This window comes from Rissa tridactyla, chromosome 11 (assembly GCF_028500815.1).
Source record: "Rissa tridactyla isolate bRisTri1 chromosome 11, bRisTri1.patW.cur.20221130, whole genome shotgun sequence".
Classification (NCBI taxonomy): Eukaryota; Metazoa; Chordata; class Aves; order Charadriiformes; family Laridae; genus Rissa; species Rissa tridactyla.
In genome coordinates this window covers 12,753,264-12,776,556 of record NC_071476.1, presented here as the reverse complement: position 1 = coordinate 12,776,556, position 23,293 = coordinate 12,753,264, and the positions used below count along the sequence as shown (strand labels likewise).

At 49.8% G+C, this 23,293-nt stretch overlaps 1 protein-coding gene across 1 annotated transcript in view; it reads right to left on the bottom strand.

Annotated features, from left to right (window-relative positions):
* HTR4 (5-hydroxytryptamine receptor 4) overlaps window positions 1-20,163 on the bottom strand; it is a 137,343-nt gene extending 117,180 nt beyond the window's left edge. The window contains exon 1 of the mRNA XM_054217101.1: window positions 20,042-20,163. The gene's annotated coding sequence lies outside the window, so the exon portion shown is untranslated. The remainder of the gene's footprint in view (window positions 1-20,041) is intronic.
* Window positions 20,164-23,293: the final 3,130 nt, after the last annotated feature.

Here is a 23,293-nt window from a genome sequence, read left to right as displayed (position 1 = left end):
AGCAAGCAAGCTTTCATGGTCACTCGAAACGAATAATTTGTCATTTTGGTCTTTTTTTCCTTCCTATTTGTCATTCCTGGGAAAACTCTTCAGGATGAAACTTGTCATTTTCTCCAGACGCATCCAAGTAAAGTCTGATTTATGCTTCTTTGGAATCTTCTCCCATCATCTCCGTCCCTGAGCAGTGTGCAAGTTATTTGCTCTCAGCAGTCGTTTAAGATGATTCCATACACATATATTTATCATCACATACTTTTCTGCTTAGGAGTTTATTTTACCCTAAAATCTCTTGGATCCAGCAATGCTGCACTTTCTCAGTGGGACCTAACTTGCCTTTTCAAGAAATTATTCCTTTAGGGGAAAAAAATCAAAATCTTAACTATAGAGTTGATTCTCCCACTACATCAATTAATTCTATTTCCTTCATTAGAATTAAATGTGATTTCCACCACCACAAGAGATCCTGCTAACAGTACTATGGCCATAACCACTATGTGTATCCCTTAGAAATTAATTGTAGCTCACAGCTCTTTCGAGTGCTGGTATCAATCTATTGATTTTTATCATAGGTATGGCTGTTAATATTATGTATTCACCACAAAAGGTTTCTATGAACACAAAGCACTAGTCACTTTGACATCGATATTCATAATTCCCCATCCATCAGTTTCTCACATTGGGTTGTGTCTATTCTCTGTGCTCAGCAGTGTGGAAGGGGTAAAACGAAAGAATCCGTGAATCCTAACAGGCAACAAGTGCTCAGGAGCTTAAAACAGTTTAACAGTAACTAAGCCTCAAACTTTTTTTTTTTTTAATTTCCAGAAAATAAATAAATAGTAAAACAGTCATGGTGTGCAGGTGAATTAGACAGAATGCACAAATACTGTTCTTTCCCAATTTTTTTTTGGAGATGCATAATCAGTTCATACTAATGCATGAAACTTCCAGATTTTTGGAAGCCCCCTCAAGGTACAGTGAACCGCATCAGCTGCTTCAGTTTATTGTATTAGCGAAGTTGTTCTTCACTGACTTTCGGGACAAGGAGAAGACAGGAATGTTCTCGGCTGCGTTAGGGCTGCCTCTCGGGGCAGCCTTTAGCCCTTTGCCCTCCCAGAGGAAGCGCTGCCCGCCCTGCCCACCAGCTATCTCCTGCCCACAAACCGCACCTCGACACTCCATTGCACAGCGGAGCTGCCTTTGAACACTCACCCCGCTCTCACTGAGCTCAGGAAGTTCCTACAGACACAATATGATTTAAAACAACTGTGATAAAAGACAAATAATCATTAAAAAGCCCGACGAGCATATGGTTTACAGCAGAGGCTGGGAAAGGAAGGTCACACTGCCTGCAGCTTGCTGTTGAAGCTAAGTGTGGATTTATAACTGATTGGATCTTCTGTAATAAAACTTCCTGCACACCTGACTTCCCTGAGATCTTTTCCAACATCCCCACTGATGCACGAAAGCATTTTTGTAGGATTTGTTAAAACTTACTATAGTGTATCTATCAAGGTAACTGCATCACTTGCAGCGTAGCTTGTTACGGGTCAGGCTTTTGCATGAGACCAAGAGCCACATGGACTGTGAATTTATGAGCATCACAATCTGTGCATGTGTCTCACTGGGACTTTGGACCTTAGCCCATGCATGGCTGCACGTGTGGCTCTTGGTCGCATGCAAAAGCCGTACAGGTAACAAGCTTTAGATAATTACTCCCGCAATCTTTACATGGGGACCACAAGAATAGGACATAAGACCCCTAAAGCATTCATACACAGATAAGTTACCCAGCGATATGGCCATTTTACAGCTGTAAAATAGGTTTTCAAAAGCACCAACGGTCTGAGCTCCAGCATTCTGGGGTGCCCTTTTTTTAACCCATTTATGTCTTTTTCCATACAGTTCTCCCAGCTACTCCAATTCTGAGAACACAAACTCTTGATTTGGTGGAGGGTTAGGAACATGCCTGTTGAATAACAGCCTCCTCACCAGGTGCCGCCTGGACCTGTTACACAGGTCAGAAAAAAGACAAAGCTCCAGCCAAGACAACCCTGTTGAACAGCCACCAGTGACAAAAGAACAGTTCATCAAAATGCCACCTATTTGCATTCCTATAACAAAGGTAATACTCTTTTGGAAGGGTTTTAGTCAGCTGTAAGCGATAACAGCAGCTCCTAACCCTCAGGCTACAGCTCGGAGCACTCTGCCAGGCTGGCCAAACAGCCAGGAGAAGGATGGTCGGGAGTGTACGTGTCTCAGAGACGGAGGCTGAAGCAGGCAGAGCTGGCAGTATAAACCAGAGCTGCTTAACTCCAAATTGCATATTTCATTCAGAAAAACAGCTTTTCCTTTCCTCCTTGCCTTGGGAATAAGGACCTAGCCTCCTTCGTGTCTAAAGGCAAACCTCAAATGAGCAAGGAAAGGGGGAAGGAGGTGAAGAAGACTCCAGTTACGGGCTGAAGCACTGGTGGGCTGTACCGCAGGCACTGCATCACGCTTTCATAGCTTTTTTTGAAAAATTTCTATATACCTCTGAGTCCAACAGAGAGAAGACATTTTGAGCTGATGCTCTCCTCTCTTCAGCAGAGACAGCAGAGGTGCCTTTCTGAATTACAAGCATGGTCCCAGTTTTTCCCCAGAAGGCCTTGGCAAGCCCTTGGTGCCAGCCTGCAGCCCTGCTCCTCCTCCTCCTGCTTCTCCTCCTGCTCCAGCCTGGCTCCTGCTGAGGAGAGGAGGCGGTGGAGGGGAAGGAGGGCAGGCTGAACGCAGAAGGGGAGAGCCCTCTGAGCCTTTCAGTTGTCCAGAGCTGGCTTAAAGCCTTTCAGCCACACAGACATCTTCCTCCCCATGCCCTCTTTATTTTCCGAAAGCAGGGGAAGGTGCTCCCTCAGGTGTAACTCCAGCAACTACACAGCCCCGTGAACTGTTTGTTTGACTGTGCAGAGCATCAAAAGGAAACGTCAGCGAGACCTCCGAGATCCCTTTTCTGTGAGGCCAGGTTTTGATGTCTTTGCTCATAGCAGAGAGTACTTTATTCCTGAAGCAGCGATGTTTAAGGCTCTGTTTAAAGAGGGAGATACCAGCCGACACAGCGGCCACCAGCTCGCTTCGCCCTCTCCGTCAGTCTGCTGCTTCCCCCTGCCTCAGCCAGCCCCTCTACTGCTTCACTGTATCCCATTCCCACCACTAAAAACCTTCCTTATTAAAAGCAATAGACCGGGCATTTAGTTTTCTCTTTGCATGGCAGGAAATTACAATTAGTAATTTAGTACAAGTCACTGTCTAATGCAGGAAGGGATGCCATCAGCTCCAAGCGCTTATTGAGAATAACTCAGCTTTTGTCATGCTGGTTACCTCTGAAACGCGTTCACTCGAGGAACTCACGGGCAGCAATCAGATGTTTTCCTGCCTGCTTTTCATCACAGCTCATCAGAAATTGGGATACAGTTGGGGAAAGGGCAGGGGAGAGAGAGTCTGAGATGTGATGAGAGAACTAATCCATGCTCGGAAGAGGAACTGATTTTGCTTTTTTTTTTTTTTACTGCTTATTTTACAGTAAATAAAGAATTAAGGAAGATTGCTGAAAATGTGTCCATTCATGCAGCAGCTGAATTTCCTGCTAATTGCTTTGGGATGGTGAGGGAGGAGGGAAAGTGTTGGGACACAACAATAAGCAGTTAAGTGGTGCGATTGGTGACTACCCAAAACCTTGCGTCTGCCCATGTGTCGCTAATGATAGAAATTAGAGACATGTTCTTATGAAAGCCCCCTATTTAGTGAAAGATGGTGAACATAAAAAAAAAACCCAACACCTAAAATCCGTCTTACAGGGAGAGAGATAAGTGGAAAGTTATTTATCACGGCATTTATCTTGGCTGAACAAATAGTGCCCGGGCTCTGCTCCCCGGCTTTTCCCTGCTCCAGTCCCACGGGTCCTGCTCCGGCAGCCCACGACTCCCCCCGGCCGAGGGAGCAAGTGTCCCCGACTGGGCCTGGGACAGGAGCCAGCTGAGGACAGACAGAAGGATGGTTTCGCCAAAGCCCACCATGAAAAGGAGCGGCCCAAATCAGATTAACCCTCGTCAGGCACTAGGTGTGTCTTTGTGTCTCTGCCTCCCGGGTAGGTCTGGGTTCACAGGGAGGGGGAAGCTGCTAGGAAACCCCTGCTGAATAAGCACCAAGAGGAATTTGAACATGCATCCTGGATGCACTCAGGAAGAAGGCAGGGGTACCTGCGGTTACAATGCACCCTTTAGAAACACCCGTGGCAACACGCACAAAGCGCCTCTGTACAGGGAAGCAGGAAACACTGAGCTGAGACAATCCCCTCCCCTGTTATCTCCGCCTTTGGTTTATTATATTTAACCATGCTTTTGATTGAAAGGAAGAACATCCTAATGGAAAACGGCATCAAAATCTTTCGTCAGCGCCAACTTAAACCAATAAAACCTCTGATCACCATCAAGTCTTGCAGATCCAGTAAGTAAACAGTTTTTCCCCATGAGTTTTCTTTGTGATCTTGGCTTTTCCACATAAAACCAGATTACACTGAAAACAGACTTTTCCCACAGGAAGTTTCCATTTCTTACTTAAAAAAACCCAACAAAACACTACCAAGAAAACCTGCTAGGTCTGTCATTTAGTTGTTTCAGCTCCACATTTCTCTTCAGACAGGCTGTAAAACAGATTCTTAGGCCATGGGGAGAAAAATCAGACAGAGAAAGAGGTCTGGGAGAGACCCCGAGGAGCTGTTTAATCAGAAACAACTATATTTTAACCTGCTGCAGATGACATTTGGGGATGGAGATTCCGCGTACTCTTTATGCAGTCTCCCAGGGGTAGTACACATAGGGATTATTCTAGGGTCTATCCTAAATCTTTCTTACTGCATTTTATTGCCGTGACTTCTTTTCCTACCCCTTGCAGACACTGAGATCTGTTTATTTCCCTCCTTTCCGCAGACACTCCTGCATCTGAAGAGCAGAACCACGAAGCCGCCCCCGGCCGCGCTGACACTGACACAGAGCCCAGCCTGCCCCAGCTCTGCTCCTCTCTCCTGCCCGGTTCTCAGAGCTCTCCCTCATCTCTCCTCTGCCTTCCCTGAAGAGCCATTTCCAAACCTGAAAAGCGTGCCGAGAGGAAGGACTCCTTCCCCCGCCTCACACATCGCATTCCTCTGTATGAGTGCTGCTGCTTCTGCGTTTGCTCTTCCTCAGCATTAGTTGGTGGGTTTTGTTGAGTCCCTGTTTTCTGTGTAAGAAAGACTTTCATGTCCTTTCCCATGCAATACCTTCCTAACCGATCATTCCCCATCCACTTCTTGTGCAGTCAGTGATTTCTGCTGAAGCACAGCTCATCATCATCAGGTCCATCAACCTTCATGTAGAGATCCTTTCCCAACAGTTACTCTGTGATGAGTACGGCATGAGTCCTAGAGAAAGTCTCCGGAGAGAGATTCCTGAGTTCTGCACTCGATCCATCTTCATAACCTCACAGTCAGGAGATGTGGGCACTCGGGTGTGATAAGGTTGACCTCCACCACAGGCTGGTAGGAAGCAGACTCTCTGCACCCAGTTCCTGACATGAGACACATGCATCTCTGCCACTTGGGGTACAAAAACACGTCACCAAGAGCTACATGCTCATAATGAACTCCTGCAAATTTTCATGGTTCGTGACCAAATTCAAGTGGAGTGCACCACACCACAGAGGCCATCGCACATCCAACGTGCCAGTGGAAGTGGCAGATTTCTCCAGACACCATTGGTTCCCCAGAGGGAAGCCTGCGACGTGCTAGGGAAAGCTCAGCAGAAACCCTGACGCAGCGTGATCTTAAAATCTGTTTAGGGAAACTGTCTGTATTTATAATCAAGCCTGGATGGATGACTGTGGCTTCATATTCATTCATATGAGATGTGTGCACTGCCAGCAGTGAAAATGGCATCTTGATGTTGAGATGAGAGCCCGTGATCTCATGCTCCTTACGTGGCCAAGCACATGACACCATGTTTACGCCAGCCTCATACTCCATACCCAGGGCTGCGCTGGCTGGAGGACACCCGACACCTGATCCAACACATCGCCTGCCAGGATGAAAACCACTCCGTTTAAGTCTTTTGACAAACTTAGATGACTGAGAGAGGGCATGCAACAACTTGGTGCTTTGTGTTTCTGACAGGGCACCGCGTGTCGTCAGCCTGACTTTGTCCTCATGTGGGAGCACAGCTTTACACACCTAACGACGTTAAGACATAATTTTACATACAGCTGCTTACTGCAGAATTTGGAAGACAGTGTTTCCCAGACCACACTCTTCTCTCAACTTCTCTGAGCACCGCTAATGGCTTCTGTTATGGCATAGCATTGCTCGCAAAGGCCAGATAGACGAGGAGACAAGTTTACAAGAGAAGAGGCTCCAGATAGTCTGGCAGTGCCTTCCCCTATTAACAACAGAGCAGATAAAGAGCCCCTTCCTTAAGCCAAGTAGAACAGAAATCCTAATTCATTTGTTGTTTAAAAAGTGCAGGAGGGAAAATTAATTTAAACTTTAGCTAGGTTTTTACTGTCTACGTAATGCTCCTGTAGAGGGATGGCCAGAAGAAAGCTGAAGGGATGAAGACCTTTCCCCATGAAGTGTCCACAAGCCACGTGGATAATCCATCTCACTGCCATAAAAGGAGGGAACTAGTCTTTCTCCACGCTCCACAGCAAGCCCTACAAGTGCTCTGGGATTTAAATTATAAAACCTTTTTGGTGTTGCCCACCCATCTCTCATCTCCCCATTTAATGGGAAGAAGAAAATCTCCTTTAACAGCAGGTTCCTTCATGATCTCCACCACCGCGCAGTGCACACCCTCCTCCCTTTGCCCTGCTGGGGAGGTCTCCCTGGGACACGGAGGTCATTGGGTGCTTCATGGGGGCACAAAAGTCCACCTGAAACAGGCTGGACACAAACTCCATGAGGAAGACAACCTCCTGGGGCCAGCAGGCCAGCGGCCAGGGCAGACCTCGGCAAGCACAGGCTGTGACAAGGGGGAAGAGGAGCTGCAGAAAGCCTCCTGCGTGCCTCCCTGAGCCACGGCTCTCCAGGGAGATGAAACGCGTCTTCCCTTCGTCCCTCCCCGCATCCTCACTCAGCCACGCTGCAGCCACTGCCATCGACCCCAGAGCACCTCGCGTCCCTCCCCGGCTGCCGTCGCAGGGCGCCGAGGGCCAGGGCTGTCACCGCACAGCCCCACCAGGGGACACTTTCCCCGCAGGAGCGCGGTGGGAGCGCAGGCAGCGATGCGAAGCCGAGAAGGTCCATCCCATGCCGTCGCACTGCGCCGGCTGCCTGATGCTGTACCAGCGGTGCTGCGCGGCGTCCCGTGCCTGACACTATTTTTGCCTGGGGTTTGAGCTTCGGTGAAGGATGATAATCAGTGTGCGCTGTGTTTGCCATTTTTCACTGCAGACGTCTTTGGGGTGCTTTTCTTGCTGTTGTTGCTTTTAGCCGGGCTTTTTAAAGTCTTCATCACCTAAAAATGTTCTCGTGTGCCAAGATCAGAGCTTTCAGTCTCTCTTGGGTTCCCTATTTTTGGATCCTTGATCTGGGCTCTCGTTGCTAATTTTTTTTTGTATGTTTGTTTTTAAATAAACAAAAGCTGTAATAATAAATGTCCAGGGACCCACAGAGTAATGAAGAATTGTGTGGGATGTTTGCTAAAGAGGAGGGATGTGGCTGTGGAAGGGAGAGGAATTGACTGAGAAACCCAGAGCCAAACATCCCCGAATACCTCACAGCTCATCCGTCAGGCGGCGATGCCAAGGGGGAAGGCAGGGAGTTCTCGGGATGCGGATAAACACGGATGAGCCAGAGACGCAGTCAATCTGCTGCCACCGTTATCATTCTTGCTAATAATAAATAACGGCGTGTGCTCGCAGACCGCAGTCCCGCTCACCACCAGAGTGCCACGCAGCAGGAAAGCTCGGCTACTGGCAACACTCCATCTGTCCCCAAGCTTCTCCCTTGTCATTCCGCCTGGACAAGTGAGTCCTGGAGCGATGATGGCTGCAGCAGAGCAGGGCAGCACGGGGATTAGCAAAACAGGACGGGAGTACATGGGCTGTGCCCCCTCAGCAACCACCCACCAAGGCAGGGGCTCCAAAATCTGCCCAAAAGGGCCGCCGAGCGTAGGTAGAAGACAGGGAAGGTCTGGGACTATGTTACATCAAATGCAAAACATGCAATTATCCAATTTACCCAAGAACTACAAAGTAACCTGAAATATAAATTAGCTTTCAAGGCCCGTTTCATTCCTCACCAAGCAAATGCCGGCGTCCCTGGCTCACAGGCTTGGCTCAGAGTGATTAGCAAACACGCGCCCCGACACCCCGACAGTGCTGCAAATGGGAGGAACCTGGAAACGCGCGAGATGCCAGCCGGGTCCCCAGAGCTGTCCTATGGAGAAGGCAACCCTAAAGCTTGACCTGGAATTAAAAGCTCTTCCCCTAAACGGGCTTAAAGCAAAATTGAAGGCTCTTCCTTGAAGACAAAGCTGGCAGCCTTGTCCAAAACCCTGAGGCTGAGCAGGGAAGCTAAACTTGGCGCCTTCTGGCTCGTATTGTACCCTGTCTGCCTCTCGTCATCCACCTCACCATGCTATCAGCCTGCTAGGAAAATACATGTCCAGAAACCCTCTTTTGACCAGGGCATTTTCTGTAAGTTAATTTAGGAAGTATGAGAGATGCCAAGAAAGCTGCTGTGTGTTCAAGAGGAACAGCTTCCCCTTCGCAGACCATGCTGAGTATCTCCTCTGCCACATCCCAGCACTTACTCGTTTCTACAGGAGGTTTCAGAGCTTTCTGCGCATCCATACACAGCCCATGCTCTGCACAACCTCCTCCTCACCTTTTAATTTTTGCCTTTTCCTAGAACTACGCAGCAACGTCTGCACTCGTTCACGAAAACCCCAGCAAACCAGGGCTCCTCCTTCTTCAGCACTTCAGCCCAGGAAGAACTAGTAGCAATGGGAGACCCAGAGCACCCCAGACCTACATCTGCACTGCCATAAGTCCACCTTTGCGAGGGACTGGCTGATCCTCTGGGACACCAGCTAGTACAGCCATAGCCGTGTATTATTAATACTAGTGGCTTCCTCCTTGATAACTGATGTGAGCGCACTAAGCACGGACACTGAAGAGCAAGGCTGGTGGGAACAGAAGGGCAGGGGCAGGGGAGATGAAGGACTGCAACAGCATCATCACAGCGAGGCAAAAATCTGTGGAGATGGCTGTAAATAGCTGATGTTCAATAAAGGCCTGAGGTAGATTGTTGGACCTGGTAAAACTGAACGGTAAAACGATGAAGCCTTGGAAAGCTGGGATTCTGGATTCAGCCCTGACCAGACCTGCAGACGCATGAGATTTGTTTGTCACCTCTGCAGTTTATAAACCAGGCTGAAAACTTCCTGAAATGGGTCTTCTGGCAGGATTTCAAGGCACTGCCTGGGGGTTGGTGTCAGAGCCGAAATCCAATTTATTTGCCAAATGTTATTTTCCTTCATTTACTATCTTGAAGGATAATAACGCAAGTCAAAATCCACATGCCACACCTTTGCTTCTTCTATCTGATCTTTTTTTGGTATTAATAGAGTTCCATCTCCTGGCACCGAGGTGCAGAATTTGCTCTTTCACCGGGAGTTCCCTGCCAACATTTTCTATCAGAGTTATTTCATTTATCACCCTTCCTACTTATTATCATGTCCATCACTCTGGTGAAGTACGAATGATTCCAGGGAACTGCCTTATCTCCTTAGCCCAAGATCCTTTCCTCTCTTAAAGGCAGTTCGAGTGCCTTTTTTGTCCCTGTGACTTTTGTCAGCTTTAAAGCAAAACCAGGACAATGTCCTGGCTCAGCAAAGTAAACCCTGAGGTCCCAACCCTGGCCATGGGGGTCACCGTGTACATGGGTGCACTCCGCAAGAAGAGCCAGCAGGGAACTTGTGCTACCAAGAAGGAGCTGCACTTCCTAGAACTACACAGTTAATTTGAAGAAGCTAGACCTTAATCTAGCCCTAATTCCCATTGATATCTCACATGTAATTCATTGGAAGCACGATTTGCTGAGTAGGAGATTTTTTTCATGCAATGTGTATTTACCAACCAAACAGTGAGATACTATGGTGAATTTAATGGCAGTTTATTAGCACCCCATGGTCATGGCATTGCAACGTAAAACATCACTGTGGGCCCCCTACTGTGATAATTTCAGAATAAAAACTTTAAAGTCCCTGTTGAAGAAACTATCAACAATTCTAGGCAAAATCAACCCAAATCCCAATGTCAGCGTTTCTAATGTGCCCATATAAATAAAAAATAGACACCTCAGGAAAGCACAAGGTCATAACCCCAAAAACATCACATGCAAGACACGTGTCGCATTGAATTACAAAATCCTTGGTGACCAGAGCCCACGTTCCTCCTTCTGCTGTCCCTGTAGTGCCTGACCTAAAAACTGAACCAACGATCTCATATTCACTGTAGGCCAATGCAGTTAAAGAGAGAGCTGGACAAGAGCTGATGCTCAAGGGAGCCACGGAGGAAGGAGATATTCCCTGTTGGAGCACTTTAATATGTAGAAAGGAAGATGCAAAGAGAAACTGGCCTGGTGCATGCACAGCATATAGGAAGGGTGTTCCAGCAGCTGCCCAAGGAAGGAATACTGGGGGCAATCACAGCTGTGGACACAGGAGGGTCTCAGGGGTCAATGGTTATGGCTTTAGTTATGGAAAGCCAGAACTGGAGTCTCTGCTCTGCCCGGGGTATCCTCGGCTGCCCTGGGCAAATTGCTTCACTTGGTTTCCCCCCCAGAACCATATCATGCCCCTATTTCAAGGATTACTGCAAGTATTAAGGGGAATTTAGTCAAGGCTCTGTGATGGTCATGGGGACAAGAAATGAGATAGATGGAGACAAGAAAGGAGAGAGCCAAAGCTCAGTGCTGGCTGCCTGACATGCTTTTCTTCTATGAGCTAATAATTTAGATTGGACAATGGTCTTTGCAGATATTTGCGCTCACTTTGCTCTGACTTCACGACAGACTGTCACCCACCGGTCTCACACACCATGGTGTCTCATGAAGAGCCCGTTTCTCTCCTCTCTTTTAGCAGTTACTTCCTTCAGTGGTAATGGTTACCCACAGGATCGGGGAAATCCTGAACTGAATGGGCAGAGGAAAAACAATTCACTTCTTCCTCTGATTTCCGTCTTTCCTGGTTATTTTTTAATCATCGTTGTGCGAGTAACGCTTGCTTTATTTTATTAAATGTAAACAGAAGTGCAGATAGGGCTGGTTGTTTTTTTTCCATCAGTTATAATAGAGGGGATCCAATCAATAAGATAATGCAGCCAAGCAGAATGCACAGAAAATCATGCACTCATAAAAGGCATCTTTGCAATTAGTTTTTAATCAACTCCTGTGATTTTCCCCCGACCCGCAAGGCTCTTAAACTCACACTAGCAACGAGATGCTTACTTTGCACTTCTCTGACATGCCCCTATACTTGGCTTCTGTTGAAAGACTCGGAAATTGCAGATGCTGAATTGCCTGTGTCCCTGAGAGCAGGTCCACGTGCGACATGACCTGAAGGTTGGATCCAAGAACATGGATAACTCCAGAATGGAAAGTGGATGAAGCCAAAGAGGCAGAAGGAAAATGAACTTCGACTTCAACCAGCAGCACCTGGCTTCAAGCAACTGTCCTGTACGTGCTTGCACAGTGGGTCTCTCTGCCACCGGTCCCATTTTACTTTCACCAAATTCTCACCCACCCTCCTTGGAATGAGGGCAGCGGGGTGAAGCGCAGACCCACAGCACTGCACACCACACCACAAGCAAATCCAACCCAGAAGAGTCTCTCGGGCCTTACAAGTGCCCCACAGCACGTTGACTGTATTCTCCCTTTTCAGGAAAAAAAAAAAAAGTCTTCCTTTTCTAGAAAATAATTCTTTTTCTAGAAATCTCCTAGAATGAAGCAGGACGTCGCAAGCCCCAGATATTCAGTCACCTCCTACCTGCCCCATCCAGCCGCTGCCTTCCTCCCTCTTCTGCCCCTCCAGGCATGAAGGCTGTGCACAGCAGAGTATTTTCTGATTCATGCAGCCTACGAAGTCGAGAAAACTTTCTGTCCCCCATGCGTGCTGCGAGGCTTTCCTGCATAACACGATGCTGGGAGGTGAACCTGGCTGCTCCACCTGTGCCGGCTGTCCTGCAGGACAAGCAGCACCCGCCGCTCTTGGGGACCTATTGTGCTCTTCCTGCCACACTTCAAGCAAGAAGGTGAAGCACCAAAGTTCTACTTCTTGCTGGCAGTAGCAGGATATCAGTAATTTGCCTAAGGTTAGGCAGGAGAGACCTGCAATACCCTCCCAGAACACCAAGCAGGTCCTGTCTCCAGCAGACAGCATCTCCATGGCACTGAGCTAAGTCTCCTGGTTTCATCCCAGAATACACTGGCTTCAGAGTAGGTCCTGGAAGGCTCCTCAGGACCTTTTGGTTTCTAATGCTTAGCATATGCCCATTGTACTAAATCAGGTTCAAAAGTCATCTCAGCTCCATATGAATGATGGCATAAGTGCACCGGGGATGGGGAAGAGAGCAAAGGAAAGGAGCTGCCCAGCTGGCAGGGAGGAGAACGGCAACACCACCCAAGAGGGTGGCTCTGAAGGCTGGCTCCTCTCTGGGAGCTCACCCATGCCAGAAACGCAGCTCCCCCACTGCACACTCAGCCTCCGGCACCCTGCCCGCCCCCAAGGAGGATGCTGCAGTGCCAGCATCAACTTTTCTTCCTCACACGGGTCCCTATTCATCTTCTGCCCAGTAAGTAGGACCTCACTTCTTGAGATGCCCTGCCAATTCCAACAGCCGTGCTCATAAAGCGAGGCATAATGCAGCATGCCAGGTCTAGTCTCCAGCAGCGAGCCCCGAGTCTCTTCTCCCTGTACACGCTCCACCTGGCACCGCACCAACCAGAAGAAGACCGTGTGCCTTCTCACAGAATAAAACTCCCAGGAACAGCCTGGAGTTTGCTCCGAGAAGACCAAAAAGGGTCAAACCACTGCCTGAAATCATTTCCTTCCATTCAGTCCTTCCAGACACTGTTATATGGGCTGTTTGGAAATCCTCACAGTCAAGTGAGGATTTAAACAGGGTTTGGGCTTCTTTTTTTTTGTCTTCTATTATTATTAAGGAAAACAACTGGTTTATTTCTTTTTTATTATTCCCCATCTGATATTTTGGAATTAATCATGAAGACACTTCCTTAGCTACGGTTTTTCTTTTGTTTATGCCTTTCTTTTGTAGGTAGGAGAGCGGACAAGATGATCGGAGAAGTCCTGTTCTGGCTTTAAAAATCCCCAGATTAAATTAGTGATAATACTACTGTCAGCTTCAAGGTGGGCAAGATTTTTTAGCTTTGGAATCTGTTTTTCCATGGATGTGCCCCTCTTCACTGGCATAAATCAGTGCAGCGCCACAGTAACATAGAGTTTATCAGCACCTGTGCCACAGACACCGCCAGACCACAGGCAAGCGGCCGGGGCTCTGCAGAACAGGGGTTTATACCTGGCCCTGCTGCTAACCACCAACAGTGATTTAGAGAAGTCCGCTTTTCTCTCAGCATCCTTTCCAAAAGAATGAATTAACAGCATTGTTGTCTTCAGTAAAGCGTACAGAGTGAAAAAAAATGTAGTAGGTTAAGAGGAAGGTATTATTATAATGACAATTTCTGCTCCTTGACTACCTGGCCAGGACTTTTTCTCACCCGGAAGTCTGGTGATAGCAACAGCAGATGGTACCTCTTGCCAGGGAGAAGGGTGATTTGGAGAATATCAGTATTCCAATGGTCCATAAAGACCATATGCTGGTCTTTAATCTAACGCTCTCTTTTCCTGTTATGACTCTACCATTTGAATCCAGCAAAGGAGTTACGCTGGACGTAGTGTTATGTTGATTCCTAATGCACTTACTTGGAAGATGCTTTCTCTTCATCTTTAACCCTCCTGCTCATTACTATTTCACTGATTCCTTTAGCCTCCCTTATCAGACACCTACATGTTCTAATTTCTATTCATTGCTATTACCTTCCCTTATTTTTCTGGGTACAACGCTGCCTGGTTTGGGGCTTTTATTTTATTTCTTTTTCTCTGCTGAATGATAAAAATTTTGCTCAGTAGTTTTTCCTGTTAAGGAAAACAGGTTTTCGTAACATCCCCATGGAGGGCCCATAAAAAAGAAGCACGTTCCACTGCTTTGACTCACCTAAAATCAGCTGCAGCCTTCAGGTCCTCTCAGGCAGATCTCTGAGAAGGGCTTTAATGGTGTCAGCTTTGACTTCACTAACGTTAAAGCAGCCACAGCACACCATAAGAGAGGCCATCACGTCAGCAGATTGCCACAAACATTCTCCTCCAACTTTTCTGGGCCATATGGAACGAGCCAATCACTTCACTACGAGGGTCCAGTCGTACGCACTCAGCTCAGGTGCCCCACTAGAGTCAGGACACCTCAGGATACCTCAGGACACCTTCTTGCCTGATGAGCAAGGACTCATGCACGGAAGAGTTCATTTGTTGGATCCAAACATTCAGCTGCATCCTTCAAGTCCTCTCAGAGAGACATCTGAGAAAAGCTGTAACAGTGGCATCTGCGACCTTCCTAATGTTCAAGCAGGCATGGTACACCGTAAGAGAGATGGATTTGTTTGTTGCCATACATCAGTCCAAATTAACCCTTCTGCATTTAAAGATGGTATTGTGAGCTTTTCACGGATGCTATGAGAGTGGCTGCTCAGATGCTGAAAGGAATGATGTCAAAGTTTACTCAATTTCAAGGAAATTCAAGCATAAAGGTAGAAACCTTCAGGCAGGACTAGCCACAGCGTAGGTGTCCCCAGGGGTGCCAGAGTCCAACGGCAGCAAGAATCAGACACTCCTGCTGTGCCCCACACAGAAAGAATAAGAGAGGAGGACATGGTTCAGGGGGTGTTTCTGAAGACAAAGAACCTGACAAAGACCCCGAGCCAGGGTTCCCTCTGGGAGAGGTGCCGTGCATCCCCCTGATGAACAGGGGGAACTGCTGGCCCAGGCAAGAGCTGACTGTGCCTCACCCCCTTTAATGTATGGCATCAAATCTGTCTCCATGGGAACTATAATAAGGGCAGAACTTGTCCGTGCCGTCTCAAACCCAAAGGGGGGAAACCAGTCAAAGGAAATAACGAGCCTCACAGCAATGTGAGCAAACGGAGCCCGAGCAGATGGCTGAGCAAGTGCCCTGTCATCACCCCACGCCAGCCCTTTGCTTCACTTGCTCTAAGCTGGGATGAAGTCCTCGTCCTGCTGCTCTGCCGTAGCCAACGGCGGCTCCGGCGCTTGCGGCTGTAAGCTGTGCTGCCGCAACGCAAGCGCTGAACAGTAGCCACTGGCCACGACCTCAGCTTCGCAGTGTGCGGCTGAACATGACCCTGTCCCAGCCAGAGACGAGAAGACAGGCTCCCAGTTCAGGAGGGAGCCAGAGGGAGCGTGGGGATGCGGCTGGGAATGGGTCCATGTGTGAGCGAGACCACGCAGGCCCGGTTTGGAGAGATGTTGAGCCTACGCAGAGCTCACTGACTTTAAACAATGCTGTGGGTGTGAGTGCCTCTACAGACGGAGGAGACGAGGGTGGGGTGGAGGAGGTGGGGATGAGATATACTGAAGGCAGGGCACTGAACTCCTGCCTCGGCTCAGTGAAATATAGACCCAGGGATCCCGGGAGAAAAGGGGACAACCCAGAAGAAAATGCTCTCCCTGCTCAACTTTGTGGAAAAGGTCCAGATCCAACTCCTGCCGCGCCAGACAACACCAACTCGTGGCTTTGTAAATCCCAGATCATCTACAAATAAACAAACCCTCCTGTCTGCATCAGGACATGGGAAAAACACCCCAGCATCACCATCACAGAAGGCCAGCAAGTGGCTTTTCACCATTATCTTCCCTGGAGACAGAACTGGGGTGGGCTGTCGCTGCACGCCAACACCACCGCGCCCTGGGTGGGATGCTCAGGGATGACTCTCGCCTTGGAGAGCAGCTGCCACCCCACCACCCATCCCCACCAGTGCATGAACCACTGGGAGAGTGCACCTCCCGCTATTTTCTCTAATTGTTCCCCTAATCACATAAAATTGTCAAAGTTCAATTTGTCTTCTTACAGAGTAATTTGCTTTCCACCATGCATTGCTGGCTGCGTCTCTCACTGTAACCCATATGTCTGCAGCCACTCGAACGCATTAGGGTTGAGGAGGGGCCTGAATTGGATTATTTGGTCTAAGAAAAATAAGTCTAATGGAATTACACAACAAGACCAGATTAAAGTCAGCTGCTTCGAAAATACCGGTTTCGGTTTCATGTTAGCTGAGAGAACAAGCATATGGCTCATCCCTCTCCCATCTCCTGACCCACACACGAAGGCTCCTGTGGGAGGTAATCCACCCTCTGCACCAGCTGAGGCAAAGGTTAGATCATGCTGACAACCACCTGCTTTTCCAGAAGAAAGGCAGCCCCCAACAAAATCACAGAACCATAGAATCACCCGGGTTGGAAGGGACTTTTCAGATCATCGAGTCCAACCATCAATGTCACTCTTGAGAAAAAACCATCACTAAACCACATCTCTAAGCACTACGTCTACCGGTCTTTTAAATACCTCCAGGGATGGTGCCTCAACCACTTCCCTGGGCAGCCTGTTACAATGATTAATAACCCTTTCAGTGTAAAAATTTTTTCCGAATATCCGGTCTGAACCTCCCCTGGCACAACTTGAGGCCGTTTCCTCTTGTCCTATTGCCTGTCACTTGGGAGAAGAGACTGACCCCCACCTCTGGACACCCTCCTTTTGGGCAGTTGTAGAGAGCAAGAAGGTCTCCCCTCAGCCTCCTTTTCTCCAGCATCCTTACAGTGTGGAAAAACTCCGCTTCCTACAGCAATCAACCGGGTTTCCAAACAAACATCTCTGCCATTTAATTTGGTGTATTGGTCTTCTTAGACTTGGAAATTTTTTTGAGACACTACCTGAGGAATCAAGCACAGGAACTGTCCCATCAGAACAGAGAGGGGTCTCTAACTTGGCACTCATCACTGTCTTTTTCAGCAAAGGGCTAGGGAAGCCCTAAGTGGATAATTAATTAGTAGTCTTCCCAGGAGAGAAGATTTTCTTTAACCCTCAGGAGCTTAGTGATCGTTATGACCTGACACAGGAGGCTCTTTCAACTTGGCACACTCTCACCCGAGATGTTTAGCTGCAGAATTCTCAGTATTTATACCAACGCGCACTGCAGTCCTTCTGCTAGAACCCCAGGCAGCTTAAATCAGCATGGCTCCTCAACGAAATCACCAAGATTACTTTCACTTACACAATCTGGGCATCTGCACCTACGAGCCGCCCCAGGCATGGGGCAATCCTGCCCGGCTTCTCTGCTCCTATACACCAGCAAGTGTTGGAAGGACAGCACGCCCCTGCTTTGCACTCAAATGACAGCTTGGGTTTCAAACACAAACGCACGAGGAAGATTTCCATATTGTGTAGTGTGACAGTTTGCTGTGCAAGGCAATATGTTGCCTCCTCGCGCCTTCTTGGCATGCGCTCCTCACCCTTCACTTGCTGCTCCCACAGTGCAGGAGGCAGCAGGAAGCGTGATCAGTCCCCACAGAGGACACCGCAGCCCTCACCTCAAGGAACTCAGCTCCTTCCACCGCCCCTGCCCACTGCTGGACCGGTGTCTGGATCCCCTCCAGGCACTGTCTCCTGCTGTCTCCAGCCCAGGAGCAGAGGAGCACAGAAAGCACGAGAGGTGTTCTCCAACTCTCGCCACACTCTGCCTGCAGTCCTCTGTCCCACGTCAAGCCATATCTCCCTCGCATTCATCTGGCAACCCCTTCCACCAGGTCCAGACAGACAGTTCTCACCCAAAGGACTTAGACCCATGCTGGCAGGCACCCTTACCTGGAGGAGTGCCTTGCTCTTTGTCCTGCCTCAGATTTCCTGGAGATAAGGACTACTTGGAAAAGGGGAGCAAACATGGAAAACCAGATGTGCCAGCTGGCTCCAGAGGACGGGGGGGAGGAGGTGGGGGAGAACCACTGATGGCACTCACAGGAACACGGTGCAGAGGAGCTGCATGTACGATTTGGAGGTTTCCTAGAGGGCTTTAATGAGCCAACATGTGCAGTCAGTGCACTTGCTCCTCTTACTTTTAAATCAGTGCTTACAAAGTCCTGGGCAAATTAAACTATTTATGTTTATCACCAGTAGGGGACTGTTTAAGGAAATAAGACACCTTAATGTGTAAGTACTTATTATTTAAGCAAACACACAGGTTCACTTATATGTTTGTTTTTCAACGGATGGTATTGACAGTGCCGAGGTCAGGCTGGGAGAGAAGAAAGGAAGCAGTGAAGACCTTTCCAGAGGAGAGGAAGGCTGCTGCTGCTCCTTGCACATCGCAGGAGTTCCCTCTCCTGGCTGGAACACTGCAGGGAGCTGGGACCCCGGGTTCCCCCTACCTGGGAGCAGGGGTGGGTGCATCTGCAGCTCCCGCACCACTGGTCTTCCCCCGAAGAGCGGTACTGCCCAAACTGCTGCAACATCCCAAGCTGTCTGCCCCGGAGACTGACCTCAGCCGGGCCATCCATCATCCGCTGCTACAATGACAAAGTCCAGATAATCTCCTAAAAAAACCTCTACCTTGCCTTTGCTATCCCAAGCAAAAATAGCCAAGTGCTGTAAGACGGGACAGAGAAAATGCTTCTGCTTCAAGAAACACAGGGCAATTTTCCCATTAAAAGAAAAGTATTTTATTTTTAAAAAGAAGTCATAATGACATCACACACTTCAAAGCCCTGTCCAGGCCAACTGCCACTGCCGTCTGGGAGCTTAAAGCTGGCAAACCAGGACCTAGCTCCTTCCTCGCTGCCCTAAAGCAGCAGAAACTTGCAGCTGTGTAAAGTTTTAATTACTCGCCCTTCTATGAAGTTTCCCCAGGGGAAGTTTGTTTTGGAGCTAGGAGAGATACCTGGGGGGGTTGAGGAAATGACACTAGTTTTTCACTCACTGACACAGCTCTGTCTCTCCTGGTGTCAGGTCCACAAACTGGCTCCACTCCCAATACCTGAATCAGAGCACTTAAACACGAGCAGGATTCCCACTAACTTTCCTCAGCTTCGGAGTAAGTCTGAGCAAGGTCAGTGTTCAGCAGCGACGAAATGCTTAGGCTCAGCGACGCGAGCCTGGAACAGGTACAGAGCTTGGATAGCTCGGTTGTGACAGGGAAAACCTTGCACTAGGGACATGACTAGCGCATGTTCAAGCACAGAGCTGTCTGAATCCCCGTAGCTCCAGTCCTGAAAAACACCTTCCCTTCAGCATCTTCACTTCAGTGAAGTTCCCTACGCCTGCAGAGCCCGACGAGCCTCTCTGCCTGGTAACTCTCTCAGCGGCACCGGGCTCCTGCTCTGTCCCAGCCGCAATAACGTTTCTTGCCTTCCCGCGGATCGCTGCTGCTAATTCCAGCACTTTGCTCAACGCCGCGAGTCGAGGGGCGGCATGGCAGCCGGCAGGCACCCACGCCGGCAACAAACACGAGCGCAAAACCCCTCTACCCAGCCGGCTGCCCGTGCAATTCCACACACACCAACCTTCCCACACACGAACGACCGTGGCGCTCAGCCATGCCCGTGTCACCCCGTGTCGCTCCACGCACGCCCGCGGGGCGAAGCTCCGCTCCGCCGGGACGCCCGGCTCCTACCCCGGCCATTGGCCACCGGCCCGGCCAGGTGCGTTTGCCCCCCGCAGCCGGGCACAAAACGAGCCAAGACGGTGACAAAACCGCCGGGCGAAGTGGGCTCGGGTCAAGCTCCTGGGAGCTGAGGGCGCAGAGCCCGCCCGGGGGCTGCGGGACCCCCCGCCGGAGCCCCCGCTCCGCCTCCCCCTCCCGCACGCCGCCCCTCTGCGGGGTCTCCCCCCGCCTTACCATCGCCGTGCCAGAGCCCCGCGGCGCACGGCCCGGCCCCCCGGCCGGGACTCCTCATCGCGGCGGCGGCGGGGCGGGATGGGGCCGCCCGGGCCGGTCTCCGGTGCGGTGCGGTGCGGTGCCGGGGGGGGTGGGGGGTGGTCCGCGCTCTCCGCCCGCCGGGCTGCGGCGCTGCCTGCCGAGCGCAGGGCGCGCTGCCCCCGTTCCGCGGCCGCGGAGAGCGCCCGCCTCTGCGCCGCTCCGCCCCGGAGGGCGGCGGGGATGCTCGGCCCCGCAAACCCCCGGCGGTCCCTTCCCCAGCCCACCCCGAGAAAAGTTGGGTCCGTCCCGCCGCGGGGAGCCTGGGGGGCTGCGGGGCTGCCGTCCCCTCCGCGGGTCGAGGGTGGCTCTGCCCGTCTCGTCCCCCCCACCCCCGGCAGCCTCAGCGCTCCCCGGCACATGTGCCTCGAGTTTTCATCTCAGTGCTTTGGGTCGGGCAAGTCTCCCTTGGTCCTGGCGAAGACTTTCGGATGCTTCTCTCTCTCTCTCTCTCTCGGCTCTTAAAGCCAACGTCAGGGATTTGTGTGTTTGTTTGTTTGTTTGGGTGCGAAAATAGCAGAAAGGAAGCAGAGCCACGCTGCAAGTGCATTTTTCACTTGAGTGTCAGCCCAGTTCCTTTGACATTATTAGAGCTTTTGGCAGCTGAAAAATCTGGCCCTGTGACCCTTAACAAACCTCAGTCTTGACAAAGGTGGACACCCCAACCAGCTCTTCATCTGAATTTTTAAAATACCTATTGCAATATCGAAGTGAGCATAAAAACAGGATCTGAGCAGCTCCAGCCTCAGGTATGCTTGCCTTCCACACCTGGACTGCATTTTGTATTTTTTGGGTTTCAAGCTACAGTGCCTTTGACAGTTTCTCCTTTGGAAAGTGCCTGTAAACATCTCATGTAAACATAAGGCTCGGTACTGACAGCTGCAGGGAGGATTTCTGACCAGACCTGCTTTTGGAAATGAAGCGATATTTCTCCAGCTACCAGCACTCAGCTTCAGCTGCAGCTCCAGGGTTTAGCTGGATTCCCTCCATTCCTGGTATCTCCAGGCCTGCAGGAGACTAGGGTCCCCCATTCCCTTGGTATAACTATGTGGGCTCCATGTGTACCCTAAGAAACAGCCACTGCCAATACAGATAACTCACAAATTGAAACCCAATCCACAGGGCAAGGCCCTTCGTCTTGGCGTCTCCATCTCGATGTAACTTCTGGCTACAAGCGTTGGCAGATCTGACTCCAGGAGGCTGACTCTGTTGAGTGAAATCCATGGCACGGATTCAGGCAGACTGCTGGACTCATACAACACCTCTTGGGCTTTGTGGGTCACCCCGAGGGAGGTCACTGTGAGCCCTTCAGGCTGTCGTTTCTCAGAGCAGAACTGCACTGGAAAGGGGTGTTCCAGAGTACACACAAGTTCAGAGAAGTAAGTTGGTTTGTAGCCATCCGTTTCGTGCCCATTATTCACCATTTAGGTCCTTGCACCTGGAAAAGGGACATCTTTGGTTGTGTGTAGATGCAGGAGAAACCAGAACACCCAACAAAGTGCAATATATGTTGCTTGCTGACAAGATACATAAGGTTTCAGAAATTAAATGTATATTGAACACAAGTTATTATCAACTTGTTTGATAGGACCCATTTTTTAAAGAAAGATCTGAGGATTTTTGGCAAAGATCTTTCAACTGATTTCTCAAAAAATTTGGTGGTATTTTCACCTGTTGCAGGCAAACACGCCTTCCCAGGCTGCCAGACCTCGTGTTTGTTGCATGCATTTGTTCATCGCTATAGTAACTGAAAGACAGATAAAGAATAACATTAAGAAAATTAAAACTGGGATCAAATCCATGAAGGGACACCTTGGCATAGTTTGGATATTCTCAGACTTGCACCACCGAGGACAAAGTGGATGAGGCTGGGCTGGGTGCAGCTGAGAAGGGTCATTTTGAAACTGGAAGCTAAAGCGTTCCTGAAACACTTTTGTTTTGCCTTCATTTTCTTCTCTATAGTACCAACGTGAGCTTTCTGCACAACTCATTATTATAGCCTCTAGCTTTAATACTAAATCTATATATATGTGGCTTGATGTCTGCTCACGGAACAAGCATTTGTAGCTCTTCCTGACAAGACCCGAGTCCGCAGAGCAGCTGCTCGCTTGCCTTCGCCGTTGTTCTGAGTCAGGATCTCCAGCAGCAGCTACTAACGAGCCTGATGGCACAAAAGGGAAAACATCAGAGTGTGGAGCCCTAAGCCAGGCACACGCTGCGGTTTGCACATGAGCAGGCAAACTGAAGTCAAACGGGTTTGTGCGCTTTCCTAGCAGGTGTTTAAATGCTTCGCTGGATTGAAAACCAGCAGCACTGTGGGTCAGCTGCTCACCTGCATCCGTCAAGTTGGAGAGTGATGGAAAAGAGAACCGAGCAGTTCCCTTCCTGCTGGCACCGCAGCAAACTCCTGTCCCAGCCTTGCTGTGCTCCAGCAGTCTTACAGAAAGGCACTTTGAAAACCTGAAAGCTAGAAGGCAGATTCAAAACTTGCAGTCAGGGGAGGGTCTTGACACCTTAGGTCCCCGTCTGCCCATCCCCAGCAGCTGGAGCAGGGATAAACCACGCTGTGCTGGTAGGAGTTTGGCTATGTCCCGCTGGAAGACCGGGCACAATCCCAGCCCGCACCCACCCATTGCACGAGCACTGGGTTCTGCTTGCGCTGTCTCTGCCACCCAATTCCTCCCCTCCTGACCCTTTGGTGTGTCCCTATCGCCAGTATTTGGAGGAGAGCAATACTCTACACCACCAGTACCAGGTGTACACAGAGCCATCTCTCCATCCAAGCAAAACCTACAGCAGCAAAGTGTTTTGCTGTCTGCAGCGTGGGCCGGGTGGATCGAGAGCCAAGGGAGGCATTTGCAGAAGCTTGAAAACAGCAGAGCCCCTTGCGTAGAGACACCTGAATGTGAGCAGTGCCCGAGCCGCGCCAGGCTGCCTGCCGCTGCTCCTCTGCTCGCCTGCTCCGAGGATCCAGGCACTCTCCTTGCTTTACCGTGAAGTAACGTGCACACCACGGAGTGGGAAATGGATTTTGATGCACGGAGGAGGCAGGGTGCAAGACCCTTCCATCGCCAGGTGTTTCTGAACCCTGAGAAAAGGTCACGCCGAACCCCAGTGCTGTCACCGATTTTGGTCATATTACATCACACCTCCTCCTTCTAATGCAGATCCCCC